Source organism: Mus caroli, chromosome 3 (assembly GCF_900094665.2).
Source record: "Mus caroli chromosome 3, CAROLI_EIJ_v1.1, whole genome shotgun sequence".
Classification (NCBI taxonomy): Eukaryota; Metazoa; Chordata; class Mammalia; order Rodentia; family Muridae; genus Mus; species Mus caroli.
The window spans coordinates 100,346,991-100,357,204 of NC_034572.1; positions in this window are offsets into that span (position 1 = coordinate 100,346,991).

The following is a 10,214-nucleotide window of genomic DNA, read 5'->3' on the forward strand; positions in this document are numbered from 1 at the left end:
TTCAAATCAACATAATTCATTACTTTTTGACACATTTGGTCATTCACATTATAGGTTTTATTTTAGAAAAGAGTAACTAAGGGATAGATCCAGTGAGTGTCATGTCTATCCCTAGTTCCTAACTTCAAAGCCCACTGCTGACAGTGATTACATTGAACTATTTGTGTTTTTTCTTAATTTTTTATATTCTTTAATTTTTTTTATAATCCATTCTTCACCCCCCCTCCCTGTCTGTCCCCTGACTGCTCCCCATCCCATACCTCCTCCCACCTACCTCCACCCTAGCAAGACTGCCCAGACCCTGGGGCAGCAAGTCTTTCCAGGGTTAGGTGTGTTCTTTTTCACTGAGGACAGACGATGCAGCCTCTGCTGTATATGTGTTGGGGGCCTCACATAAAGTACTGTATGCTTCCTGGTTGGTGGCTCAGTGTCTGAGGGATCTCAGGGTTCCAGGTTAGTTGAGACTGCTGGTCTTCCCATGAGGTTGCCCTCCTCCTCCAGCTTTTCCCCAATTCAACGACATAAGTCCCCAGCTTCAGTCCATTGGTTGGGTGGTAATTATCTACATAAGAATCTTTCAGCTGGTTTTTGGGCTTCTTGGAGGCCAATCATGTTAGGCTCCTGTCTACAAGCACACCACAACATCAGTAAAAGTGTCAGGCCCTGGAGCCTCTCCTTGAACTGCAACCCAATTTGGGCTTGTCACTGAATCTCCATTCGATCATTTTCTTCTCTAATTTTGACCCTGCACTTCCTTCAGACAGGACCAATTCTGGGACAGAGCTTTTGACAGTGGGATGGCAATCTCATCCCTCCCATTGTTATCCTGTCCCACCACTGCAGATGACACTACAAATTTACCCTCTCCACTATAGAGTACTTTATCAGAGGGCTAATATCCAAATTATATAAAGAACTTAAGAATCTCACCACTGAAAAACCAAAGAACCCAATCAAAATTGGAGTATTAAACTAAACAGAGAATTCACAGTAGAGGAATCTTGAATGGCTGAGAAGCACTTGAAAAAAATGTTTAAAGTACTTTGATCAGGGAAATGCAAATCTAAATGATCCTGGTTTTCTACATTACACCAAACAGATTGGTTAGGATCAAAACACAGGGGACAGCACATGTTGGCAATGATATGGAAAAAGAACATTCCTCCACTGCTGGTGGGATTGCAAACTGAAGAGTCAGAGGCAGATAGTTGCACCCAACCAATTGACAGAAGCAGCTGACCCCTGTTGTTGAATTAGGGAAAGACTGAAAGAAGCTGAGTGGGTGACCCTGTGGGAGGATCAGCATTCTCAATTAATCTGGATCCCTGAGATCTCTCAAACACTGTATCAACAAACAGCATACACCAGCTGATATGCAGCCCCCAACACACATTCAGCAAAGGACTGCTGGGTCTGTGTTCATTCAAAGATGATGCACCTAACCCTCAAGAGACTGGAGGGAGGGCCCAGGGAGTTTAGAGGTCAAGTGGTGTGAGTGGTGGGGACATCCAAGTGGAGACAGGGGGTAAGGAAGAGGTATGGGATGTGAAGCAGTCCTAGGGTGGATGGGGGGGGAGGGAATAAAATATGGAGGGGAAAGAAAGAAAGAAAGAAAGAGAGAGAGAGAGAAAGAAAGAAAGAAAGAAAGAAAGAAAGAAAGAAAGAAAGAAAGAAAGAAAGAAAGAAAGAAAGGAAAGAAAGGAAAAGAAATCTTGTCAATCTTACTCCCTCAGGATCTTTTGGTATAGAAATATAGGCATGAAAAATCATACAAGATTATAAATGGCTTTTCATTCATATAGAAGGAAAAAATGAAAACAAAATTATTAAAATATCATTTTTTGTTTCTTCTTCTTCTTAGCCCTGTATTTTTTTTAATTTTTTTAAAATATTTATTTATTTATTATATGTAAGTACACTGTAGCTGTCTTCAGACACTCCAGAAGAGAGCATCAGATTTTGTTACGGATGGTTGTGAGCCACCATGTGGTTGCTGGGATTTGAACCAGGACCTTTGGAAGAGCAGTCGGTGCTCTTAACTACTGAGCCATCTCACCAGCCCCGAAGCCCTGTATTTCTTTTTTAAGTATTGAGACCCATGTCCATTGTAGCGTTTTTATGCTAATTCTACAATGTGAGGATACAAGGCCATTGAATCTTCTCTATTTCTCACACTTAACAGCTGCTGGGCAAGATTTAGACTACATTTGTAGAAATAAGTTTTGTATCCATATGTGTTTGTGTTGAAGTTTCCATTTCCTAGACACACTGTTGTTTTCACCACTCCATGAAATGTGATCTCTAAAAAGTACCAACAAAAGGCCAGAGGACAAATGAGAAAATGCATCAAGTCCAGCTGTCATGAGTAGAAAAAGATGTAAAGAAATTAATTGAGCAGGATTTTTGAAAGTACCTTTTAAAGGAAGTTACAAGAATATCCTGTATTGCAAATGAGCATAACAAAAGTAAATAGTGTAAGTAGTGTGCACAAAGAATAGAATACTAATTGTGATCAAAAGCAGCAAAGTCTGAAATGTGACCTGAGTAAAGATTGTTGAGTCCTCAAAATAGGTAATGAGAAAAAAATATATATTCTAAGGCAATATTTTTTTCTTTTTCCTTTTTTTTTATTTGATGTTTTATTAATCTACATTTCAAATGTTATTCCCTTTCCGATTTCCCCTCTGGAAACCCCCTATTCCATCCTCTCTTCGACTACTTCTATGAGGATCCTCCCCCACCCACCCATCCACTCACTCTCTCCTGCCTCTGCACTCTGTTATTCCCTTATACTGTGCCATTGAGCCTTCACAGAACCAAGGATGTTTCCTTCCATTGATGTCCAGCAAGGCCATCCTATGCTACATACTTGGCTGGAACCATGGGTCCCTCCATTTGTACTATTATTTCAAGGCAATATTGAGGAATGAAATTTTATACTCATGTTCTTGGCATTGTGTCCACACACTGTAGATGTTGTAGCTAACAAGCCAACAGGAGCAAACTCTCTCACTGTTTATTCTGAGATATGGGAATGGGCAAGAAAATACAGGAGGCTGCAAAATTAGAGTACTCCATAGTCTGTGAGTGGGGAGTGTGAATTCAGTGATTAGTGTATGATCAGGGAAAAGAAGAGTCCAGAAGAAAGTTTGGTAAGAACTTAAATGAGGAGGAGAACTTTGAAGCAATTCAAAGGACACACAAATGAGAAAGAGGATGTAGTATTGAGAGACTGCACTGGACATACATACAGGGTCTGATGACTAATAGTGTTATTGGAACTAAAAAGGTTTTCAGTCTAATCAGGGAGCAACAGTGTCAACCGGCAAGATGCCCCAGATATCCTGAGGAGTGGAACATCAACCAAAGAGTACACATAGAGAGACCCACTGCTCTGGCCACATATGTGACGGAGGAGGACTTTGTTGGACATCAGTGGGAGGAACAGACTTTGGGCCTGAGGTTGTTCAATGGCTCAGTGTAGGCAATTCCAAGGCAGGAAAATGGGCATGGGTGAGTAAGAGAGCACCCTCATAGAGGCAGAGGAAGGGGGTTGGCATATGGGATTTCTGAAGGGGAGAACTGGAAAGGAGAAAACATTTGAAATGTAAATAATGAAAATAACCAAAAACTGTGATTATCAGCCAGGTCTCTTTTAATTATTCTGCTCTTAACAGATTTTTGGGTTATCATATAGGAAGTAATGTATCTGAGCTTATGACTTTTGAACATATTTGGAGACAGAACTAAATTCCTTGTCATAATTATCCTAATGTTTTGTAACTTCACTCTTTACCAAAACCCAATTGTGTAAATCAATAAACAGATTTTCAATAACAAAGCACCACCCAATTCTTACTGTATCATAATTCCTAATTCTATCACAATGACATTTGTCTTGCCTTTGGCTTAGTACCAGGCAAGTTCTTTTGTAGTTCTATTATTATTACAAAGCCAATACCCATGGAACAACTTTGCAATATTTACTTACTCCCCCTTGAAGAACAGACTTTGCCTATCTCCCATTTAATTATTCAGTGTCCAAGACTTTGTATTCAAGTATAATGATGCTAATCTTTTCCTATTTATTAAACTGATATTACTTTTTTATGTTTTGTTTTTTAGTTTTTTGTTTATTAGATGTTTTCTTAATTTACATTTCAAATGCTACCCCAAAAGTCCCCTATACCCTCCCCTACAAACTCACTCCCACTTCTTGGCCCTGGCGTTCCCCTGTATGAGGCATATAAAGTTTGCTAAACCAAGGTACCTCTCTTCCCAATGATGGCCAACTAGGCCGTCTTCTGCTACATATGCAGATAGAGACACGAATTCTGGGGGTACTAGTTAGTTCGTATTGTAATTCCACCTATAGGGTTGCAGACCCCTTCAGCTCTTGGGTACTTTCTCTAGCTCCTCCATTGGGGGTCCTGTGTTCCATCCTATAGATGACTGTGAGCATCCACTTCTGTATTTGCCAGGCACTGGTAAAGCCTCACAGGAGACAGCTATATCAGGGTCCTTTAAGCAAAATCTTGCTGGCATATGCAATAGTGTCTGCTTTTGGTGGATGATTATGAGATGGACTGCCTAGTGGGGCAGTCTCTGAATGGGCCATCCTTTCATCTTAGCTCCAAACTTTGTCTTTGCAACTCCTTCCATGCATATTTTATACCCTATTCAGGGGAGGAATTAAGTATCCACAAGGTGGTCTTCCTTCTTGATTTTCTTGTGTTTTGGAAGTTATATCTTAGGTTTCTAGGTTTCTGGGCTAATATCCATTTATTAGTGAGTGCATATCAAGTGACTTCTTTTGTGATTGGGTTACCTCATTCAGAATGATATCCTCTAGATACAACCATTTGCCCAGGAATTTCATAAATTCATTGCTTTTAATAACTGAGTAGTACTCCATTGTGTAAATATACCACATTTTCTGTATCCATTCTTCTGTTGAGGGACATCTGGGTTCTTTCCAGCTTCTAGCTATTATAAATAGGGCTGCTATGAATATAGTGGAGGATGTGTCCTTATTACCAATTGAAAAATCTTCTGGGTATATGCCCAGTAGAGGTATTGCTGGATCTACCAGTAGTATGATGTCCAGTTTTCTGAGGAACCGCCAGACAGATTTCCAGAGTGGTTTTACAAGCTTGCAGTCCCACCAGCAATGGAGGAGTGTTCCTCTTTCTCCACATCATTGCCAGCATCTTCTATCTCCTGAGTTTTAGATCTTAGCCATTCTGACAGGTGTGAGGTGGAATCTCATGGTTGCTTTGATTTCCATTTCCCTGATGATTAAGGGTATTGAACATTTTTTCAGGTGCTTCTCAGCCCTTTGGTATTCCTCAGTTGAGAATTCTTTGTTTAGAGCTGTACCCCATTTTTTTAATAGCGTTATCGAATTTCTAGTGTTCAGCTTCTTTAGCACTTTGTATATATTGGATATTAGTCCCCTATCAAATTTAGGATTGGTAAAAATTCTTTCCCAATCTGTTGGTGGCTTTTTTCTCTTATTGACAGTATCTTTTGCCCTACAGAAACATTTCAATTTTTTTCCCTTAAATAAGAATTTATTTGACATAATTTTTAAAAATAAATAATTATATACAGAAAAAAAGAGAAAGCAATGAAATATGTGCTCTGCAAAATTAGCCAATTGGAAGGTAAGGACAATTGTAAACCAGAAAACAGAATTTGTTTATAGGGTACAATGGGATGCATTATACATACATTGCAGAAAAATTCAACTAAGCAAGTTAACATCCATTACCTCATGTTTCTTTCCTTCCTTTTTTTTTTAAGTGTTTTCTTTTTTTTTAATTAGGTATTTTCTACATTTACATTTCCAATGCTATCCCAAAAGTCCCCTATACCCTCCCCGCCCATTCCCCTACCCACCCACTCCCACTTCTTAACCCTGGCGTTACCCCGTACTGAGGCATATAAATTTTGCAAGACCAAGGGGCCTCTCTTCCCAGTGATGGCCAACTAGGCCATCTTCTGAAACATATGCATCTAGAGATATGAGCTCTGGATGTACTGGTTAGTTCATATTGTTGTTCCACCTATAGGATTGCAGACCCCTTTAACTCCTTGGGTACTTTCTCTAGCTCCTCCATTGGGGGCCCTGTGTTCCGTCCAATAGATGACTGTGAGCATCTACTTCTGTGTTTGTCAGGCACCGGCATAGCCTCATGAGAGACAGCTATATCAGGATCCTTTCAGCAAAATCTTGCTAGTGTATGCAATGGTGTCAGCATTTGGAGGCTGATTATGGGATGTATCCCCAGGTATAGCCATCTCTAGATGGTCCATCTTTTCATATCAGCTCTAAATTTTGTCTCTGTAACTCCTTCCATGGGTGCTTTGTTCTCAATTTTAAGAAGGGGCAAAGTGGCTGCACTTTTTTGGTCTTTCTTCTTCTTGAGTTTCATGTGTTTTGCAAATTGCATCTTGTATCTTGTGTATTCTAAGTTTCTGGACTAATATCCACTTATCAGTGAGTACATATCATGCGAGTTCTTTTGTGATTGGGTTACCTCACTCAGGATGTTGCCCTCCAGGTCCATCTATTTGCCTAGGAATTTTATAAATGCATTATTTTTAATAGCTGAGTAGTACTCCATTGTGTAAATGTACCACATTTTCTGTATCCATTCCTCTGTTGAGGGATATCTGGGTTCTTTCCAGCTTCTGGCTATTATAAATAAGGCTTCTATGAACATAGTGAACCATGTGTTCTTATTATCAGCTGGAACTTCTTCTGGGTATATGCCCAGTGGAGGTATTGCTCGATCTTCGGTAGTATTATGTCCAATTTTCTGAGGAACCTCCAGACTGACTTCCAGAGTGCTTGTACAAGCTTGCAATCCCACCAGCAGTCGAGAAGTGTTTGTCTTTCTCCACATCCTCGCCAGTATCTGCTGTCACCTGAATTTTTGATCTTAGCCATTCTGACTGGTGTGAGATGGAATCTCAGGGTGGTTTTGATTTGCATTTTCCTGATGATTAAGGATGTTGAACATTTTTTCAGGTGCTTCTCAGCCGTTCGCTATTCCTCATTTGAGAATTCTTTGTTTAGCTCTGCACCCCATTTTAATGGGGTTATTTGAATTTCTGGAGTCCAGCTTCTTGAGCTCTTTGAATATATTCAATATTAGTCCCCTATCAGATTTAGGATTGGTAAAAATCCTTTCCCAATCTGTTGGTGGCCTTTTGTCTTATTGACAGTGTCTTTTGCCTTGCAGAAGCTTTGCAATTTTATGAGTGTTGGGTGCCTGCCGGCGGTTCACATAGACCGTGGATACTCCTGGGAGGCAAACTGGGGCTGAAAAGACAGAAACTAGGTGGTCGAGAGAAAATAATATAACCAAGTCAAAGTTCCTGATCAAGGTTTCAATGTTTATTAGAAGTCTGCGCTTATAAAGGGAGGAAACCCATCCCCTGCCATGCCAAGTTTCTTGAGGTTGTGATGCCAAGTTGTTAGCACAGCCTTTTAGCAGTAAGTCATCAAATTCACAGACTGCAGTTAACTCAGGAAAATCTCAGAGGACCAGTTCAGCCTCTTAGCAGGTGGTAGGCAGTGTTACATCAAAGGAGACCAGCCAAGTTGGAAGAGCTGCACCATTGTGGCCCTGCCTCAGGGGCACCAGGTCTGAACCAGCCTGCTTTAGGCTGGGGGAGGTTACATTTTCTCCCTGTTTATATATTTAAAATAGCTGGACCAAGGCATAAAATTTATTTATGCTCTATAGTCTTGCTTGGGAGTTATGGTGGCTGGCAGCTGCACACGACTGAGGAAATCTTAGATCTTCCTAAACCATTCAATTCAGTCATAGAGGGTACGTGCAGCTTGTTTATGTTTATTTTACACAAAACATGGCTCTGTGCTGTGTTATTAACAACCATGGCCTCGTGGCATGTACCTCTGTCTTAGATTGATATGATTCCAAGATCTGGGTGCCCATTTTTTACTTTCTGGCCCTCATAGCACTCCTTATTCTCAATTCAGAACAAAGCCACAATATGTACTTAAAATGCTTCTTCATATAGATTAATAACTGCCACCTACACTGTTGAAGGCCAGGCTGCAAATTTGCTGCAATCAGGCTGAAGGGCATTGACTAATCTGCTTGTAAAATAATGGAAGACAGTGAAAAGCAACAGTACAAAAGCTTCTTTGGGGAAGTCCAAGTACTCCATTCAATTGCAAATTAGCAATGATCAAGCTTAGACTATGAGCTACTGGTGTGGGGGAGGTGGCTTTGAGAATTGCAGAAAGGCTGTTACTTCTCTGGGAGTGGAGGCTGTGCTCCAAATTAACTTTGCTAGGTAATTAAGATTTTAGCTATCTTTAATAAGAATCTCTAATACTGGAATTATTACTAGACCAGTCCAAGATTGAGTTAGAATAACTGGTCACATTGAGGGAAGGGGAAGAATCACTATAACTCTTTATTATGACTAATCTTTCTAAGTAAGATTACACACTCTCTAATGTTCTATGTCCCATAAGATTTAACAAGCTTGAAGCAAGGCAGGTTAGCTTGTCCAAACTGGGAAAATGGCAAGCAAAGGTAGATCAAAAACATATACCCAATTCAGCTTTCTTTTCACTACAGTCAGGGCACTCAGCGAACTCACCTGTCAGCTTGTCACACGAATTAGCCGTCATGCTTCTGCAGCATTCTGTGAAGAGAACCTATGCATTTCCCTTTCCCAATAAGGTAGCTGTTTAGGATCAAGCCATATGCCAATAAGTAGATCCTTTTAATCTCACTTAGACGCGATTATGTCTGGTTTTAAGATACTATAAAGCATTTATTACATTCTTTGACATCCAAATTTCAAAATTCTAAAAATAAAAGTATGATTTAAATAATGTGCACGGATATATTAAATAATGTGCACAGGGATATAATTTCCCCCTTCTTTGTTTTTAAGAAGAGTTTTTAAAGTTCCACAATACCTTGTCTTTGAGAATTATTAAATTGTTGACAAAACATCTCAAATACTTGACGGTTGTAGTCAGTTTTAATATAACAAGGGCAGTGACTAATTACTCTTTCAATTGTTTCTCTTGAAGAGTGGTTGTAACAAGAAAGCTTAAAAAGTTATTAATAGTCACATGTGCATAATTTATTTATTTATTAATCAGAAATAAGAGCATTCATTTGCAGCAATTGATTAAGTATAGGTCCTCAAGAATTAACACCATTATGTGGAAACAAGTAGGAACTGAGAACAACAAGAGCAAATTTTTTACAATTTCACGTGCACATTCTCCAAAAATACAAAAATATTATCTTAAACCACTACTATTTTGAATATATAAAGAATGAGATTATATAGCCAATCCTTCTTATGTGAGACCTTAGTCTGCTTGAGATATAAATTCAGCATGGCATTGCCTTAAGAGATCTTGTCCAGGCAATCCAGAACAATTTATTAAAAGTCCAAAAACAGTCTTCTTAAAACAACAGCATTTTTTCTTATGAGTAGCATAAGCAATTGCAAACTTGAGAATTAATACCATCTGAGGGGCGAACAATCTTAAGCAATTATAAGCTATGAGATATATATTGATAAATGTACAAATTAAAGCTTGATTATTCAACATTTTAAAACACCATCTACAGCACACAACTTAATTATCTGTACTGAAGCAGGAGGAAACTCAAAAGAATAAGCATGCGATCCCATAGAAGGGCTGTTTTTAAACACAGTAATTGGGATGCATGCATGAATTTATAGAAGGTACAAAAGCATGCATAAAAACAATTTTAAAACGTATCTTTTTTTTTATAACTTATTTTCCTCAATTACATTTCCAATGCTATCCCAAAAGTCCCCCATAGCCCCCCCCCACTTTCCTACCCACCCATTCCCATTCTTTTGGTCCGGCATTCCCCTGTATTGGGGCCTATAAAGTTTGCAAGTCCAATGGGCCTCTCTTTCCATTGATGGCCGACTAGACCATCTTTCGATACATATGCAGCTAGAGACACGAGTTCCGGGGTACTGGTTAGTTAATCATGTAGTTCCAACTATAGGGTTGCAGATCCCTTTAGCTCCTTGGGTACTTTCTCTAGCTTCTCCATTGGGAGCCCTGTGATCCATCCAATAGCTGACAGTGAGCATCCACTTCTGTGTTTCTTTGGCCCCATAGTTTCACAAGAGAGAGCTATATCTGGGTCCTTTCAGCAAAATCT